The sequence below is a fragment of the Schistocerca nitens genome, chromosome 5, assembly GCF_023898315.1.
Source record: "Schistocerca nitens isolate TAMUIC-IGC-003100 chromosome 5, iqSchNite1.1, whole genome shotgun sequence".
NCBI classification, from domain to species: domain Eukaryota; kingdom Metazoa; phylum Arthropoda; class Insecta; order Orthoptera; family Acrididae; genus Schistocerca; species Schistocerca nitens.
In genome coordinates, this window is record NC_064618.1 from 169,835,359 (window position 1) to 169,854,943 (window position 19,585).

The window sequence follows — 19,585 nt, forward strand, 5'->3', positions numbered from 1 at the left end:
AAAGTAAGCGGAAGTTCAAAAAAATGTTGGTAGGTGCTGCCACAACTAACTTCTGCCGTCGAATATATGTAGCGCTACACAGGCATGCTTTGCGGGCACAAAGATAAATACTGGCACCAAAACCTCTGCGTCAGTAAACAAATTATATAAAAAAAAGGTGGAAGACGAGCTTTGTTTCTCTGCCCCGAGTTTCGACCACTACATTTTCATACATTATCCAACGAAGTAAATACAAATTCCGTATTGTTCATCTTCGAATGTTGCAGCATTTCAATGTATTAGGCCGGTATTACACTATCAAATTTCTTTGTCCAATATCTTTGTCAGATTTACCCCAAAATATTATCCCATATGACATTATGGAATGAAAGTATGCAAGCTTTTTCATTTTTATGTTGCCTATGTCTGCTAACACTCGAATTGCAAATACAGATTTGTTAAGGCGTTTCTGCAGTTCTGTGGTGTGCTCCTCCGAACTGAATTTATTATCAAGTTGTAATCCCAGGACTTTTAAGACTGTCAACCTCGTATGTATGATTCCATTTTTCCCCCCACTTCTTTTCCGCATGTGCACACAATGCAATTGGAGTACGTAGAACTGCTGCGGTTAATAACAAGTTGTTGTCAGCCATCTTGAACTTTGACGAAAAATTTGATGACAGTGGAATACCCCTTGTAGCGCTACGTCAAAGATCTTTGTCAAATATATTGGACGGAATATTGGATCACATCTTTGATCAAATCTTTGACAAAGAAATTTGATAGTGTAATACCGGCCTTACGAAAATCCGACTGGCAAGACTGTTTGGGATGTTAGTCAATATGGCCAACTCTACGTTCTGAATTTTTTCGTACCTGTGAGAAGAGATGGTTGCTAATAGGAACTTTTATGAATTGTGAATCACATGCAGTATTCTATTCACCATAAGAATAATACGAATATAAACATTTTGCCATGTATTCTTTCTTGTTTGCTGCTATCTCATTTACATCATCTCTGCCTGATAAACTACGAAACTAGAGTGAGTCAACAGCAAACGCGGAAGAATATACATTATACATGTTTATATTCATATTATTCTTATGCCTAATAGTGATACAGCCAGAAATGAAGCACGGCAATTGACTAGATTTTTAAATCTAAGATGACTCTAATTTCTGTGCAGAATGTAACGTACCAAAGAGGCATCTGCAAAGATTTTCAAACGGAGAAAAATTTTCGCTAAACTCTCGTTCAGAACATCTTCTATCAAACACAGTCTATTATTTGGTTCTTGTTGATAATTATCAAAGAAAGCAGCAGTGTAAGTAACAACAAATAGCAGTCTCTTGCCATTGTTTTGCTAATGAGACGATTCCTCTCTCTTCTTTATTTATTTTTTATTGTAAGCGGCGGAATCGCACAAAAAAGCAAGCCATGCCGCGAGCGGCAGGGCCTTAAACACTCATCAGAATGCGACAATACAGTTATGCATTTTCAGCTTAGAGTGACGTAAACACCTATAACAAAGAGAACGGCATTTATCAGGTCAAAGCAAAATAAGCAATCAATTCAAACCAGACGCAGCACGTGAAAAAGTAAGGGTACCCGTATAAATACGGACGGAGCGCCTGACGCATAGCAATGGCTGCCTGGTAAAGCTTAACTGCTAAGCTTACGAGTCGAACCAATTCGACCTAAATTGTCTCTCATATTACAATGGACCAAATTTGTTTCGATTTGGAGGTGCGGCCGAAAACTTGGAAATACAGAAGCGTCCGATCTTACCCGTCGGCTTTGACCCATGACGTCACAAATACCGCGGAAACGACCATAAACAACAATTCCAATATGGCGGATATAAAAACATCGAATACGTATTGTAAACACTGAAATACACAAGTTTCCTTCATTAGTGTCAAATCAATATTTTCGAATCATAGGCGGCCGCTGCCGCGGCCGCATTCCAAAAAAAAAACTCCCAACCTAACCTCAAGTGGGCTACGCTACAGATCAATATGTTCATCAAATTGCTTCATATTACGTATACATGTTCTTTAAACAAGAGTACATCAAACCATGTATTAGGTTTTCGAAATTTCGATATTTCACAAATGTTAAACAATTTTTCCGTAAATTTAAAACAAATTTAAAACAATTTTTTGCTGTAAATAATTGACTGGGGCGAAAATAAATATCGTATTCGTAATCAGCGTATCAAATTTGACTGTAATCGATCAAATTTAAAAAAAAAATGAAAAATTTTTTCCGTACCTGCTAAAACTCCGCGCCGTAATGACGTCACACACCACAACACGCTTACGTCACGGGTCAAAGCCGACGAGTAAGATCGGACCTTTCTGTTGACCCGAAAACTTTCCTCTCCCCTTGAATTTCGAGTCCCAAATTTCAAGTGCGGTTTAGATTCGAGTAAATATGGTATATGGAATCATTTTACGCATCTGCATTGGCACTAACCCATTCATGGGTACAAGTGAAATACTGAACATCACAGGAGATTACACAATTTTCATAACTAATGGCTCAATCAGTTAATGAAGTAAGTGCATAAAAATTTGAATAACAGAAATACAGCACTCAGAAATGAAATCAAATAAGCACAGAGTCAAAATTTGCAATGTAAAATGTGTCTACTTCTGAACTTTAATGATAATTATCTTGTAAGTTAATTTTTTCCACAAAATTTTAACTATGTTAATGAAAAGTAGGAACGCTAGTCTTTACAATGAGTGGTATCATCCTTACCAAATCGATTTATTAGCTCAAAATATTTTCACTGCTTTTTACTATAGTAAAATTTTTAATCAGAAATATCTTTTAATTAATATGGTTTTAAACAAAACTAACTGTAATTTTGCTGTCGGATACTGAGACTACAACTGTACCAATGAAACCTGAACTAAATAACAAATTGGCAGACTTATGCCTACATCACATACAAATATTACTGAAAATCAGAACCAAAAGACACCCAGAGACAAAAAAAGAGAGGAAAAATTATTGGTAGTAGTAAGGGTGTAATTAGAGCAGGTGGTGGATGCCAGCTAGATATGCCGCAGTATGCCAGGACCATCCCCCGTGATGTGTACAGTTGTAGCTTATCTTCACTGAGCCAGTGTTTATTAACACATAACAGAATACTAAGAAAACCAATTTTATTTTTTAATGACCTGATATTTATATATAAGAGTGATCATGAGTCATCACCACAAAGAGGTAAAGGTGGATTCTTAGGCAGCAGCACATCATTGTCTTCACTTTATGTATAATCGTCTGTTATAAGGACATTGCGTGCATACAACAGCAACTAGCTCCTTGACTGCATTGAATCCAGATGCTCCCAGAAAAAGTAATTTGCTCAGAACCACCCATAAAAAAAAAAAAAAAATCACTGTTCCTTTCTTGTTCTGGCAGACTCTCATACAATGAATTCTTTGTTTTCATCCAGATTCCGTGTATTTGTTGTTTGCAATGTCCTACTAATATAACTGAACATTTGTAATACTGTCCTATGAAAGAAATGTAATTGTTTCCTTTTCCATGGATTTGGCTATGCATTTGTAGCAGTAAATATGAAAACATGACCAAAGAATGTAATATTTAAATTTTTAATCATTGCGTGGAATATAAACAAACAGTAATATACTGAAGTCATGTTATAATACCAGTTAGATCTTCTCAACTATTTATTATGAAATAAACTAGAACTATTGATTAATGTGTTTAAAAGACAGTATGACATTCCCCCACTGCAATTTTTTTTGTAGATTACGTACAATGTATGTCGTGCATTCACGAGATACTTGTTTGTTATCCCATATGTGCTTTCTGAATTTACCTTGCAGTTCATTTTTGTAACAAAAAGTGCACTAAATATGGCATGAACATAGACATCATGCTGCTCTACAGATTAGTATGTTACATCTAGCTCCAAATAGCTTGGCAGCCACACAGCCCCAGGTGTGTCTACCTCTTTGTTACGAAGGAGTGACCATCTTAGTATGCAGTAATCTGCTGAGCAGTGTGCTTAGTACACTATCAGCAGTTGCATTAATTGTTAATGGGGTGATTTTCTTATTAGCCACTTCAGTCAGTTATATTATTAGTCATACTTGGATGAGCTGTCCGTATGATCTTTTGCAGACTCTTTAACTGCTTAGGAGTTCTGCTGTTGAGTAAGCCTCATTCATTGAACTGAATCCCCCCCTACCAGATAGCGCTCACACACAATGAAACCCTCACCACTTCCACTGTACCCACTCATACAATACTATCTGCACAGGTATGGGACAATACTTTACTCTTAACACTCTGCTTTCACATTCAGCTTGGCCACAAGTAACCAAACTGTCACCTAGCCACCCTAACCTAATCCTCAGGTTACACTACATATCAGTCATCACAACAAAATGCCTATTCAATCTTGTTATATCAGCGTTCATTTAGAGTGATAAAGTAGGTGTTTACACAACCTGAAAATTAATATGCATAAGAATAAAGTGTCTGAAATGTAGTGTTACAGAAGAATGGTGAAGATTACATGGGTATACCAAATAACTAAATAGGTGGTACTGAATAAATTTGGTAACAAGAGAAATTAATGGCACAACTAAAAAATGGGACTGACTGTTAGGACACATCCTGAGGCATCAAGGAATCATCAAGTCAATTTGGTACTGGAGGGAAGTGTGAGGGATAAAAATTACAGAGGTTTACCTAAGTTTGGCTACTGTAAGCAGGTTCAAATGGATGGAAGTTGTGCCTTATAACAAAATGTATTGGAAGCTGTGCCTTATAACAAAATGTATCCAAGTTTCCTGAATAAATTAATTGCAGTTACAGCCAATGCTTTTAAAAAGTGTGATATCCTCATGGATTTGTGCATCAGTACAAATTGTCAGGATTGCTTCTAAAGGGTATCAAATATACATTTGTATCATTATTATTTTCAATTAATTTTTCTCAGTTCCAATATTTACTATCAACAAACATTTGATATAATAGTCAGTGGATATAGACCCATTTATAACATGGTTCCAGCATGTTCAAGAAAGTATTAAAAGGAAGAAAGAGGAAGAAGAAGAAGAAGAGAAACACCATCCAAACGGCCCTTGAAGACCCAATGGTACTGACTGGCTGCTGTGTCATCCTCAGTCCTTAGGCATCATCGGGTGTGGATACAGAGGGGCATGTGGTCAGCACACAAATCTTCCAGCCGTTGTCAGCTTTCCTGACCCGTGTCTCTACTTCTCAGTCAAGCAGCTTCTCAATAGGCCTCACAAGGGCTGAGTGCACCTTGTTTGCCAACAGCACTCGGCAGTCCCAGATGGTGACCCATCCAAGTGCTAGCCCAGCAAAACAGCTCTTAACATCGATGATCTGATGGGAACTGGTGTTACCACTGCGGCAAGGCCACTGACCAAGACAAATATTGGTTTCATTTTTTATTGTGTTCTGACAAAAGGAAACTAGGGCACAATTGTCTTCCACATGTTCCTTGGTGTATTACATAACTCACAGACTTCAGCATGTTTACATGAAAAACATTAAATACAAAATAATTTTTAATCATTATTGGCTCCAAATATTTATGTTTTCTGTGTAGTATTATCACTCCTAGCAGATTTGTATGTTTGCAGAGTATTTTTTATTTCAATGTTACAAAATCACTGATTAAAAAATTGGCTATTTAGAAATTGCTTTCCCACGAATAAAGAGTATTAGATGTGTATTTCAACACAGAAAGCAAGCTGTACAGGATACTCCCTCAAGGCAAAATTCACATCCTTTGGAAGTACTTTGTCAGTGGTGTTACTAATGCAATATACCATATGCCCTTGGTCCCTGCAAACCAAGTTGAACCTGGAATATTATACAATGAATGCCAGTGTAATAAAATCTCAATCAATACTGTAATGTATAATACAATTATAATTCCACATTTTGCTCATCTTTACTCTCGGTTCATTTCCTTTGCCACAACTGAATAACAAATCTGTAAAAATGTAATTGTAATGATCACATTACGGTACATTGTGTAGATATGATATCAGTACTGTACAAATTACAGTGAGTACAGTTATTAGCTAACAAAAATAGACACTACATTAACCATTGTTGATTAGCATGTTTATGACTTTAATGTAGAATAGAAGCAAATTCTTCAGAAAATGCGTTAATACAAAGAAAAATCTTTATACACACGTCAAAATAAAACTTTAAAACTGCATCAGAATAATGGCCACAGAGGATGAAACTCAAGAAATGTACCGAGAACTGTTCTTCACTTGTTGATAGGAAAAATAAAACTACCTTAAATGCGCACATCGTAAGCTATTCATTTTACAAATCTTATATATTTTACTTACCATCCCATGATTGGAATACAGTCATTTTTTGAGCACTGCTGTAATGTACTCTTCCTGCCCATGTATCTTAAATAAGCCAAAAATCTGTAGCCATTCTTAAAGCACTTAATGATGTTTTCTGCTGTATTTTATGCACATTCCTCAAGCATGCAGAATCAGTATTTGGGCATAGTCTGACAGTGTTGAGACAATACTCAGTAGTTGAAGTGGATGGGGTAACTTCTGTCAACGATGTTACTTCTCATGTTTTGGTGTGGGAACAGTCTTTTGTTGATTTTATAAAGTTCTGTCGAATCATATTTAAAATAAGACACCTCTTTTAAATTACATATTTCTAGTTCGTTAATGAAGTTACTACAGGTGAACATGGATACGACATACTTACAACAAGAATCATCCCATTTGTTGACGTACTTCATTGGGAATCCTATACAATTTCATTGTGAGGAGCATACAATCTGCTGAGTTGGAAGCAGCCTGGCCCCTACCGAAGGAGGCTTGCCACCTACTGATCTGCCCACCACTGGCGAGCAGAAGCAGAATTGTAATTGATGCAGGTCAGTGCGCAAATGGATGTCACAACAGCCTCTCAAAACACGAGAGACACTGAGAACCGAGGTGGATGTCCACAATTATCACTCTGATAAGAAAGGCAAAAAGGTGATGTTGGCCAAATGCACAACATGAATGACGGGCGCTACCTGAGAGGATAGAGATCAACTTGAACAGCGAAGATTGACGAAACAGTGATAACTGATGAAGTAATGCACTACAAAGGGTAGCTGGCACAGCGGGAAGAACTGAATCATTATATTAGCAACTTTGAAGAAGATAAAAGACACCAAAGACTGAGTCATCTGTGAGACACCATGGCAGACCATTTTGGCTACCATACTGGAAAGGAAAAGATAAGTCCCAGCTAAGGCTGGAATTCGAGGAAAAAACCCCAAGGCGTAACATTATTTACTTGCCATTTTCTTAAAATATTTTCTTTAGCTATGCATGTACCACATATAAATTCATTGTTCTCGTCTTTTCTTTAGCTATATGTATTATTTGTGTGTAAAATTTGTAACATCAATCTAAAGAAATAACTTAAAATGGTAAGATTGAACAAGAGAAATTGCCTGCTTTTTGCAAGAAAAGGATGATCATGTCCTTACCTTGAATTTTGGGTGGGTGGGTGGGTGGGTGGGGGGGGGGGGGGGGGGGGCTCGGATAGCAATGGAGCGATTTGTGTTTGCTAATATCAATAAAAGTTAGATACAGTGTTAAGCCATGTTGTTAATGACATGCCATACCCATGGTTCTAAATTTGTGTTACTCAGAGAATATAGTTGATAGTTATTTATCTGTGTTATTTCTTTGAGATAACATTATTTTTTTAAAAAACAGTTAAGAATAATCAATGGACAAGCTGTAGCTTGCCGCCTTTCTTATACCCCAGGCAAATTAAGAAAAATAGGGGAAATAATTAATAAGCTTTTGAAACTTTAGGAAAATAGTCATACTGGATGTAGTAGCGATAAACAGAAAATTTCCCTCCCCTAGTGGGTGAGCGTCTACCTCCACCACCCCTTAATTCAATTTATTGATCTTTATTTTTCTGTTTTTATGAAAACAGTTCAGCTTTCGAAGACATCTATTAAAACAAAAAATATTTCTAGTGAAATTCTGCTCAAAGAAGTTCATATGCATGTTTCAACCAAGATAAACACGTTAGGATTACAGGAGACCACTCACTGAAAAACAGAAGTATTAAGTTGTTGATAGGCACAAACAAAAGAAAGAAAAGTTGCTAGCTTTAAGATTTATCCTTTGATGAGCTAGACTAACAAAAATTAACTCTCTCTCTCTCTCTCTCTCTTCCCATGCTGCCAATGTCAGTGCTATTTTGAGTTTGTGGCAGGTGGGCTGATTGTGGTGTGATAGTGTCAAGCAGGGTGGGTAGAGGGAAAGGAGGTGGAGGGCAGGGAGATGAGCTGGTAATGGGTAGCTAGTAGGTCGGATGGAGATGGCCAGTTTGCCAGCTGGGAATGTGGGAGGGAGGTATATGAGCTGGCACAATTGTAGCAGCCAGTGGGAAGGGGCACATGCTGAAAGCAATTTAACTTGGGAGGGGTGACAGGATGGAGGGGACAGAAATTGTTGGGTTGAGGCTGTGGGGACAGCAGGTTACTGTAGGTTGAGGCCGGGATAATTTCAGAAACAGAGAATATGTTGTAAGGATAATTCTGGTCTGTATGGTTCAGAAGAGCTAGTGGTGGAGGGGAGGATCTATATAATCTGGGTTGTGAACCAGCCATTATAATCAATCATTTTATGTTCAGCTGCACATTGTGCCACAAGTACAGTCTACTTTCCTTTTGGCCATAATTTTGGGGGTGGCCATTCATCCTGGTGGACAGCTGGTTGGTAGTCATACAATACAGAAAGCTGTACAGTGATTGCACGAGAGCTGGTATATGATGGCTGCTTTCACAGGCGGCCCAGCCTCTGATGGGGTAGGATAAGCCAGTGACATGACTAGAGTAGTAGGTGCTGGGTGTGTGGATTAGGCATATCTTGTACTTTGGTCTGTCACATGTATATGATCTCTGTAATAAGCAGATGAAAGTGGGAATGGCACAGAGATACACTAGGATGATGTGTAGGTTGGGTGGGCAATGAAACACCACTTTAGGAAGGGTGCAAAGGATCTTGGGTAGGACGTCCCTCTTTCAGGGCAGGAAGAGAGGTAAAGCCCTGGTGACAATATTGTTCACTTGTTCTAGTCCAGAGTGATATTGGGTGATGAGGGGGCGCTCCTTTTAGCTGATTCTTGGGGATGGTGGGAGGATTGCGGGTGTGTGAGGATATGGTGTTGGAAATTTGTCTGTGGACTAGATTTGAGAAATGTTGCTGTCTGTGAAGGCCTTTGTGAGCCCTTTAGCATACAGGGCAAGAGAGTTCTCCTCAGAGCAGATATGTCGTCCACAGATGGCTAAGCTGTATGTGGGGGAATTTTTTTTGTGTGGAAGGGATGGCAGCTGTCAAAATGCAGGTACTGTTGGTGGTTAGTGAGTTTGATGCTGACTGAGGTTGTGGATGGAGCCATCAGGGAGGTGGAGGTCAACTTCCAGGAAGGTGGCACACTGTGTAGAGGAGGACCAGGTGAAGCAGATAGGAGTGTTGAGGTTCTGAAGGAATGTGGATAAGTTGCCTTCGTCCTGAGTTCAGATCATGAAGATATATCATCAATGAACCTTAACGAGACTGGGGGTTCGGAGATGGATCATTGAGTATTTGTGGAATGACTCCATAACTGTAATGTTCAGTCAAATTGTATTCTAAGCCTTTTCATAGTAATTGTATCTCAGTCTGGGAGTCATTCACTGACTTTCTGCAATAAATCCTACAGTGAAAATTGGAATTTCTCTGAAGAGGAGGAGGAGATTAGTGTTTAACGTCCCGTCGACAACGAGGTCATTAGAGACGGAGCGCAAGCTCGGGTGAGGAAAGGATAGGGAAGGAAATCGGCCGTGCCCTTTTAAAGGAACCATCCCGGCATTTGCCTGTAGCGATTTAGGAAAATCACGGAAAACCTAAATCAGGATGGCCGGAGACGGGATTGAACCGTCGTCCTCCCGAATGCGAGTCCAGTGTGCTAACCACTGCGCCACCTCGCTCGGTTTCTCTGAAGAATCTAGAAAATTGCATACTTCTTGCAAAGTGGCATCAAATTTGGTACCAAGAGTGTGGCCCCTGTTTCAAACAGAGGAGGGGTTTGACACTAATTTAGCATAGCAGTCTTGATGATAGCAGTCTTCTGCAGCTACTGAACACATAACACTGTTGATATATTCAGCAATTTTTCTGCAAAAATCATAATTACATTTCTCTGCTTTCTCAGGCAGTGTGTGTTTCAACATTCATTGTATCATTGCCATCAAAATCTTAGTGAAACTCTTGTGAATGGGGTTCAGGGATCTGGAAAAGTGCCTAACACCAGCATCCAGATGCATGTCAAAAGATGTTGCTGAGGTCTCCCATCATAGCACTGCATAGAAGGAGAGCTATCAGGCAGACAGTGAAACCCTGTGGCTGCATCAGGTTTACTGCAACCAATAAACTACAGTGGTGCTATCTTTTTGTTTGGTCATCAGCCTACTCAGTTACAGATATGAGATGACAGTGTAACCTTTCACACGAGACCCCCCCCCCACCCCCACACACACACAAAAAAAAAACCTCACAAAAGTCTAGACATGGCACTCACCAGCCATACACCATGAAGTAACTGTCATAACCATCCCGCAACCACATCATTTACATTAGCTATGGCTAAGTTACACAATCATGTCAGTGCCCCCAACTAGACATTTCCATTTCAATCACAGTAATTTTGTCATTAATATTATCTTGTTATGAATATAATAGAGGGAAACATTCCATGTGGGAAAACTATATATAAAACAAACCTGGTACAGAAGGCAAATAGCTAGAGCCACTTCCTCATCCCCTCAAACCCAGAACCTCTCACAGAAGCAACCCAAAAGTGCCCCACTTGTGACAGGATACTTTCCGGGACTGGATCAGACTCTGAATGTGGCTCTCCAGCTGGGATACGACTTCCTCAAATCCTGCCCTGAAATGAGATCCATCCTTCATGAAATCCTCCCATCTCCAACAAGAGTGTCTTTCTGCCGTCCACCTAACGTTCATAACCTCTTGGTTCATCCCTATGAAATCCCCAAACCACCTTCCCTACCCTCTGGCTCCTACCCTTGTAACCAGCCCCGGTGTAAAATCTGTCCCATGCACCCTCCCACCATCACCTACTCCAGTCCTGTAACCCGGAAGGTGTACACTAACAAAGGCAGAGCCACATGTGAAAGCACCCACATGATTTACCAACTGACATGCCTACACTGTGAAGCCTTCTATGTGTGAATGACCAGCAACAAACTGTCCATTCGCATGAATGGACACAGGCAGGCAGTGTTTGTTGGTAATGAGGATCACCCTGTGACTAAACATGCCTTGGTGCACGGCCAGCATATCTTGGCACAGTGTTACACCGTGCGGGTTATCTGGATACTTCCCACTGACACCAACCTATCAGAACTCCGGAGATCGGAACTTGCCCTTCAATATATTCTCTCTTCCCGTTACCCACCAGGCCTCAACCTCCGCTAATTTCAAGTTGCTGCCCCTTGTACCTCACCTGTCATTCAACATCTTTGGCTCTGTACTTACGCCTCGACATTTCTGCCCGCATATATATATATATAATGTGTGTGTGTGTGTCCTTTTTTCCCCCTAAGCTAAGTCTTTACGCTCCCAGGATTCGAATGACTCCTTACCCTCTCCCTTACAACCCACATCCTTTCGTCTTTCCCTCTCCTTCCCTCTTTCCTGATGAAGCAACCAGGGGTTGCGAAAGCTTGAATATTTGTGTGTGTGTGTGTGTTTTTGATAGTGTCCTATCAACATACCAGTGCTTTCTCGTTTGATAAGTTAAAGCATCTTTGTTTTTTATATATTATCTTGTTAAATACACAGAAGCAGAGTCTCTATTAAGAAGTTATTTTTCCCAAACATGTTTGCAGAAATAAGTAAATTATTGCCCAGATCTTCCTAAAATGATGGATTTATTGCATCAGAAGACCTGAAATTCTCACAACATTTGCTCCTGAAGCATAAATCAGGTAAGTAACATAGCTGTATGATATGTTACATTATTTTAAACTGTATTCATCCAAGACAAAAGAAGTGACTTCATTCTTGTAGGTTTATGTCCATATCAGTTGATGGCCTCTGATAAAGAATTCACATCATTGTATTATGCACCTGAAACAAATGAATTCACAGTCTTAGCAACAACCCATTTCATCTTCTGTAACTCTCTCACTGTAATGTTACTGGAAACTTATTACCTATAGACGTACTGTCACTGAAGAAACAAATACAACATAACTGACTTTGCTTCTGCATAAATGTGCACAGGCACAGGTCATTGTTGTGTGGAGAGCAGTTCTTGTACCAAGACTCCAGCTGATGGAAATTGGAATGATCTCTTCAATGACAAACTGTTGCTCACTAGAAAGTGGTGCATCAACATGGAGATCTGTCTTGACAGTTATTCACAGTGCAAACCACTCCATCAATTGTTGATTCTCTGCAAGCCTTCCTGCAGTCTTCCAGCTTCTCAGCCTCCATACAGACAAATAGCCTCGCATAACTACTGAAGCTCCAGTTACTCAGTATTTCATTCTTTTGCAGTTACACGGAATTTCCACATGTTTTTACCTTGTTTGACTTAAGCAGTGTATTTTCAACCTCTATTTGCATTGTAAGGAAATGAAAATCCATCATTCTGGCAGAAACAGCTGTGCCACACATGGCAGCTGAAGAAAATCAGGAAAGGAGATAAACTGAAATAAATAATAGCCATGAAATCAAACTTACTAAAATCTCTTTTACATATACATTTCGTTTAGGATTAATTCTCAAACATACTGATGAACAGAAACAGTCATGAATTTCAATTAAGAAGAAAACTTCTACTGTGAAAACACTTTTGTAGTGTAAGCCAACTTTTGGTCAAAGAATCTGTCAATTTAATATCAGTTTCAAGTTTATTCACTGAACAAATTTCCTCTCTGTTTATTTTCTTTACTTATCACTAATTCAGTTTGAGGCAACATTCAGTTCGCTGCAACTCAGCCACAGATCTGATGCGAAAAGCCTTGAGGAAGATTGTATCTATCTTGATGGAGACCACATAGTATGAGATAACCTCTGTCTGTTGGTAGAAACCTGATAGTCTGCCCTTACTACTGTGGTCAATGGTACATTAAACACCAATCTTCACACAATGGAAACTCCATAAAGTAATAGTGACAATGCTGTGAAAAGGGTAGTTGCTACTCAACACACAGCGGAGATACTGAATATATGTTGTCTAATTGCGATGAATGCCTATTTGGCTGAATGCTTTGTTAGACAATCTTTTTGTTGGGCCTAACTGTGAATCAGCATCTCTACTATATAATGAGTAGCACCTATCCTTTTTATAATATTGTCAAACAATCTTCCTTTTTTATTGCTGAGAGATGAGAAAGCAATCCAGTTACAGTCAGTGACTATTTTCAACCACACAATTGCTTTTGTTGTTATAATCAGTGCTCGATTTTTGATGGTATACCATACTGATACCTCTCATTCAAAACCATTGAAATAATGTTTTAAGACATTAATAAACAGTTCATGGTAGGTCACAGTACTGGCACTACTACTTTTTTACGAATCAAGCACTGGTCATAACGGTTGCTACTTCTGCTTGTTCTATTTCTTCAAGATCATGTCATATCCACTCAAGATCATGTCACATCCAAAATGACAAACCAAACAACATATCTAGAAGAACTCCGTGTTCATTTTCAGAGCCCATTATGTACTCTCACAGACTGATCAATCTGAAGTTACAAGCAGAGGAGAGGTGATGTGTGGAAAGAATCAAAGGAAAAGAACTGAACACATGACAAATAAGAAGCTGTGTATCATTGGCTGAGAGAGTTACAATTGGCTCATTATACCTTATTCTAAACATATACACAGTGAATCTTTGCTGAGGTTTCTAGGATAGAGTCAGTATTTCTTCATACCATTCACATTGCTGGAAGTTACGCAGTCAAAAGACTGGTTCAGTAACATCTGACTGCAAACCCAGAACTTCATGGAATATTTCCTCACAACAAGAGAGAAATTTAGGTTCAAGTCACAGACCAGCAGAAATTTTCATGTCAATAATAGGCATTACATTTGTACCTAATACTGATGATGTCTAACAGTTCACAGTAAGCGAATAAATGTAAAGTGGGTGACTCCCTCCCGCTCCTCCCCCCCTCCAAGGCGCGCAAACACACACACACACACACACACACACACACACACACACACACACACACACACACACACACACACACACACACGTGTGATGTAAAATTACACAATGATTCTGTAATTACTTTCTCTGGGTGGGGATGGGAGCAGGGATTGTGAACAACACACATCTAAAAATAGGACAATACAACGCATGTAAAAGACATCAACTCCTTTTGCAATAAACAAATTTATTTTACTGCAGTTGTTTGTAACATGTCATACTAAACAAAAATCACATTCATTGCAACAGTAACTCCAACACAAAAGATACAAGTGTCATCCACTTCAATAAACATTATATTGTAGTGGGTTTTCACAGTGGAATGTAAACTGTTTCATTTTCTTAAAATGCGTCTGTGATACTACTATTGACAGTGCTATAACATTAATATATAAACAGACACATTAATCTGGAATAGATGGTAAAATATAAAATAATGATATTCGGTATATGCCATGGCCTATCCTAATTAACCACCCCAAAAAATATAGGGTGGTGGCAGAGAACATTTGGTTGTACAATCCTGTAGTTCTGGTGTGGTACTGGATTTGTGATGTGTTTCTGAAAATAAATCAAAGGTATACTGAATGAATTATCAAATACTTTTTGATAGAACCTGGCAGTATAGAAAAGATCAAACATAAGTAGAATATCATCACTACATGTCAAATTAGAAAAGTATTGAGTATATACTGATTAATAACATGAATTTTGTATGTAGAGTACACCACTCTGTCGCCTATGAGATACAAATCAACATCCAATGAAGTAGTACCCACGAGTAAAATCTTCTACATCTGAACAAATATTAAGTTGTAAAATGCTGAAGCACATATCCAGCTAATCTGATCACATGTTGCATCAAATTGTAATTGAGAAGCTGGAGATTGACGCTAGTGTTTAACAACTGTAATTTTGTGGGTGCATCTTCAAGGCATTAAGCATTCTCACAGCACCTTCACAATATATACATTTACTAATGGAGCATGACATATATAAACAATCACAATTTCAAAAGAATAGAGATTTCTTCCACTCATTGGCAATAATGTCGTCACTGCTAAACAAGTATTCACCAAAAAAAAAAAAAAAAAAAAAAAAAAAAAAAAAAAAAAAAAAAAAAATCAAACACACAAAACACTCAAAATTTAACAAAAAAATTACAAAAATGAAAACTATTGGTGTAGTATATTTCATGTGACCTATATATCTCAAATGAAGACCTCAGAACCAGTAACCCATACAGAACTCTAAAACTCAACACAATTTTTACTTGAGCTACACAGCTCCAACAAAGCCCTATATACCACGAACCAACCATTCTAAAACATGGTGTTGCAAATTTCACTTTACCCACATAGCTCAAACAATGCCCTAGATACAACACTTTCACTTTATCTAAACCAAAGTTCTCAGTACAACAAACCAAACCATGCTCATATGACTAATATCATAAATGTATCCTAAACAACGATGGTAGGCCAACATTAGTACCCATGATACCTACCAATAACAATCCAACAATTACTGAAGACTAACAAGGAAATCCTGAAAATTCATGAAAACTTTCACCACCACCAACTGCAACAAGCAATGAGCTATTCATAAATATCTATATCTTCTTCACCACAGAAGAAAAATATTACATCTGCAACCTCAAGAAACACACGGCACTAATATTTCCAAACATAAAAATGAATCCATCATCTAAAATACGCAAATTCAAAGTAACTCACCAGAAAGCCAGCACTAATTCTTTCAGTAGGCCTACTAACACATGAAACATTTAGTTCATCTCAAACTACTCACTAACAAACATACAGCACAACAGAGAGCCACCAAACACTACAACACACAACCTACAGAGACAAAGACTAAAAAACATGAAGGTCCGCCATGACATTACGGGTCAAAGCAGATGGATGTAGCATCAGCACCTGACCTTGTGCGAATAACCTTATGTTAACATCAGGTAGGAAATATTGATGAGGCAATGACTGCAAATTGACAAGAAAACAAGGTTAAATTATCAATAATTAAACTTACCGTTGGAACATTTGCATCTTTCTGGTACAATGCAAAAAGGCCAGTACTGTCTGCTTTGCACTTTGAGATCTTTCTCACTGTACTGGCCCACGAACAGAATACTTTTAGTCAATTTGTCCTACACCGTTTTCTTTCCAAGCAGCGCAGCTAAGATCTAAAAATCGTCCATTCTAGCATTGAAATTCTAAATAGTACACCAGTTACTCCCTAATGTTCCTTATGATTAATAATGAAGAGTGAAATAGACACTGATTTGACATTCGAATTTTCTGAATGTCAGGCGAGACATTCATATGAACCCTTACCTGCTATTTCTGCATCTTATTTTGCAAATGCTAATTTCCCACGGTAGGCCTATCTCCAGTTTTGCTGCATTTCTCTTCCTGATTTTAGCGACTTTCGTCGCTATAGACTTCAGTGACTGAAAATAAAGTCCAACAACTCCATTAATTAACATCTCAACAGGTTTAATCAAGAGTTACATTTGAAGAAGCCTTCCAACAACAACCACTACAACAGTACTAAGTTGCATACAACACAGCTATGAAACTAAATCTGCCGTTTATAACGTTCATGAGTACAACACTACATGTGCAGCTTGAGTACATACGTCACAATATTAAATAAAGCCTATACATTTATATTCTATGGGAAAATACGATATTGTAACCTCAATCATTTTAACTGGTCAGCTTATTTGCTTCCTAGAATGCGAATGTATACCTGTATTACCGTACGTTTCCAGTTTTCTCTCCAACAATTTTGCCTTCCGCTTTTCGTCTCTTAGAAATCACAATACCACAAAGAATTTTACTAAGTTACTTCAAAAGATCCACGCGGCATCTACCCCTTCGACGAAAACAATAACAAACAGTCAATCACAGACCTTTCTGCCCGCCAAAAATTTCGTCTTCAAAGATAATACTCGCAAGGCCTTCAACTGGAACTTGCGTCTAGGGGACGCCAAAGAATTGGCTTTGCTGATTGGCCACGTCGTGCCATGACGTGGTCTCCCACACCAGCCAATCCAGATCGTTGCTACTTTCTGAAACGCGCTGTTCTTTAAACGAGGCCATTCGTCTGTCGATACATTGTGTGGCTACTCGTTATAGTACTTCACTGTTGTGTGTTCTAGGCCTATGTTTATAATGGCAGATTCCAACACGTGTTTTGTGTGCGATAAAGCATTTCAGCTTCGAAAAACTTTATACCCGCACATCAGGAAAATGCACGATGTAGAACCAAATACAGAAGGTAAGATTAAGTGCCAACAAAACGACTGCAGTCATTCCTTCAATACATTGGCTAGTTTGAGAGCACATGTGGAGGAAATACCACATGGTTCGAACTGCGGATGAAAAGATTGCATTCCAGTCAATGGACGGTAAGAAACATCGCAAAATAATAAGTTTTTACTATTCAGTAGTAGGATCGTTTCTGGTAAAACTGTAGAATTTCGTTCTTTGTACATTCAGTAATGTGGTGCAATGTTGTACTGCAAAGTTTCTTTCAGTTCGCATGAAAGGATTATTTGTATTAACGGCCTAGTCTTAGAAGACATTTAAGTCACAATCATTGTAATCCACAATGGGTAATTAACAGACCTTATTTTTACTGCCCATAAATTGTGAAGAAACTGTTCTTTTTTTTTCGTATCGCTCAACGCATGGAACCCAGATTGGAATCCAGTTTCATGTGTAACAGATTTCTCTTAGCAAAAGGAACAATTTAGACATACTGGGAGATAGTGAGCAAATTCTGAAGCTGTGGGAAGAAATCGCTGTCACTTGTTAACTCTCGCTCCAAGAAAGGAGGTCAACACTGTGCCAGCAATGAGAAGATGCCAGTTCAACGAACATCTAACAAGCAGAACTTCAGTCCAAAAAGTGTCTTTGGTAAACCAACCCTGGCTGAAAAGTCAAATGTTGCTAGTTCTTTGGTGCAACCTGACAGTGAAGTGTTGAGTGTACATGTTGGCTTTGATCACACATACTCTAAGATTTAAATTTATCTGTCCTACAGTTGTGTGTGCATGTTTGGGTATCATGGTTTATAGGCCTACTGGGGAAACTCGCCATGTAAAAAAATGAGTAACGCATCATACTCGGTACCTCAGGGTGATGTGGAAATCCGAGTGTACTAAATAAAGAAAATGTCACTGTTTGTGTGTTTCTTTTGACTCGTTTATCCTATTGCATATAGTTAACAAAATGTAACTGAAATATCTACAAAACTGTAACATTAATTGGACTATGTACTTAGTCATTTCAAATGGTTTTGCTATTTTTCACAGGTAAAGTATGAGTATTCACCAGAATCCTACAGTACGAATGTTTTCCAGTTGACAACTGAATGAAGTCAAAAAGCAAAATTAGCTTGGACAAGCTGAAAATTGTTTATTCAGTTCCAGTTATTTTTTATATTAAAAGAGTTCCCGAGAATCTATTTTGCTGACTTTCTTTGTCTAATTTTCTATATTTAACATGTCGGTTATGACATGCTTGGTGATGGATGTTTTGTCACCAGGCATATGGCATCAGGCGTGTGGCTTTTAGTGACAATACTGCAGTCGATGTGTTAACAGCTTTTCGGGACCTTGAGCATGAAGTATATGCATCTAGAAGTCTTGTTTAAAAAGTGCAGCCAAAATTCTGTCTGTCTGAGGAATTTTCCTTTAATAGAATGTTTTTGCCCAATAATTCAGTTAATGTCTGGTAATTACTTAACGTGGTAAGTGCTATGAGGCCAACACCAGCCACAGCAGAGCTGTCTGCCATGGCTGCTGGCAACTTTGTGACATTGAAGGGATAGTATACAAAAGTGGGCTGTGCAAGAAATTCAAACTAGTTTTCTTTGGTTAAATCAATTAAAATCAAACTTGTGAAGCATGTTGAAAATCACATACTCCTCACCATAATTTAGTGCATAATATATGGAAATGTTATATTTTCTTGAAACCTTAAGCACCAAACCTGTTGGTTGAATTAACATATGAGTAAACCCATCACAATAGCACTATGTTATGCATCAATTAGCTGTAGTTATAGGATAAGTAAACAGGGACAGTAAACTTTTCATACAAATTTTATTATAAAGCTTGCAAAGGTTATGGTAAAGATGGACAACAAGATAAACTTGTGTAGGCATCATTGTAAATACATTTTTACCTCAAGAAAGCTGAATCGGATAATAATCTCAAGATGCCTTAAATTGCATGACACATCACCAATCAAGTATTTT

General features: G+C 38.4%; 1 long non-coding RNA gene across 1 annotated transcript; it reads right to left on the reverse strand.

The window, feature by feature from the left end:
• Window positions 1-14,466: 14,466 nt before the first annotated feature.
• On the reverse strand, window positions 14,467-17,226 carry LOC126260224 (uncharacterized). The gene is made up of 3 exons (XR_007546629.1): window positions 17,078-17,226; window positions 16,651-16,766; window positions 14,467-14,860 (listed from the first exon to the last, which is right to left on the reverse strand). It is a non-coding gene; the product is annotated as an uncharacterized LOC126260224 (long non-coding RNA).
• Between the last annotated feature and the right edge of the window lie 2,359 nt (window positions 17,227-19,585).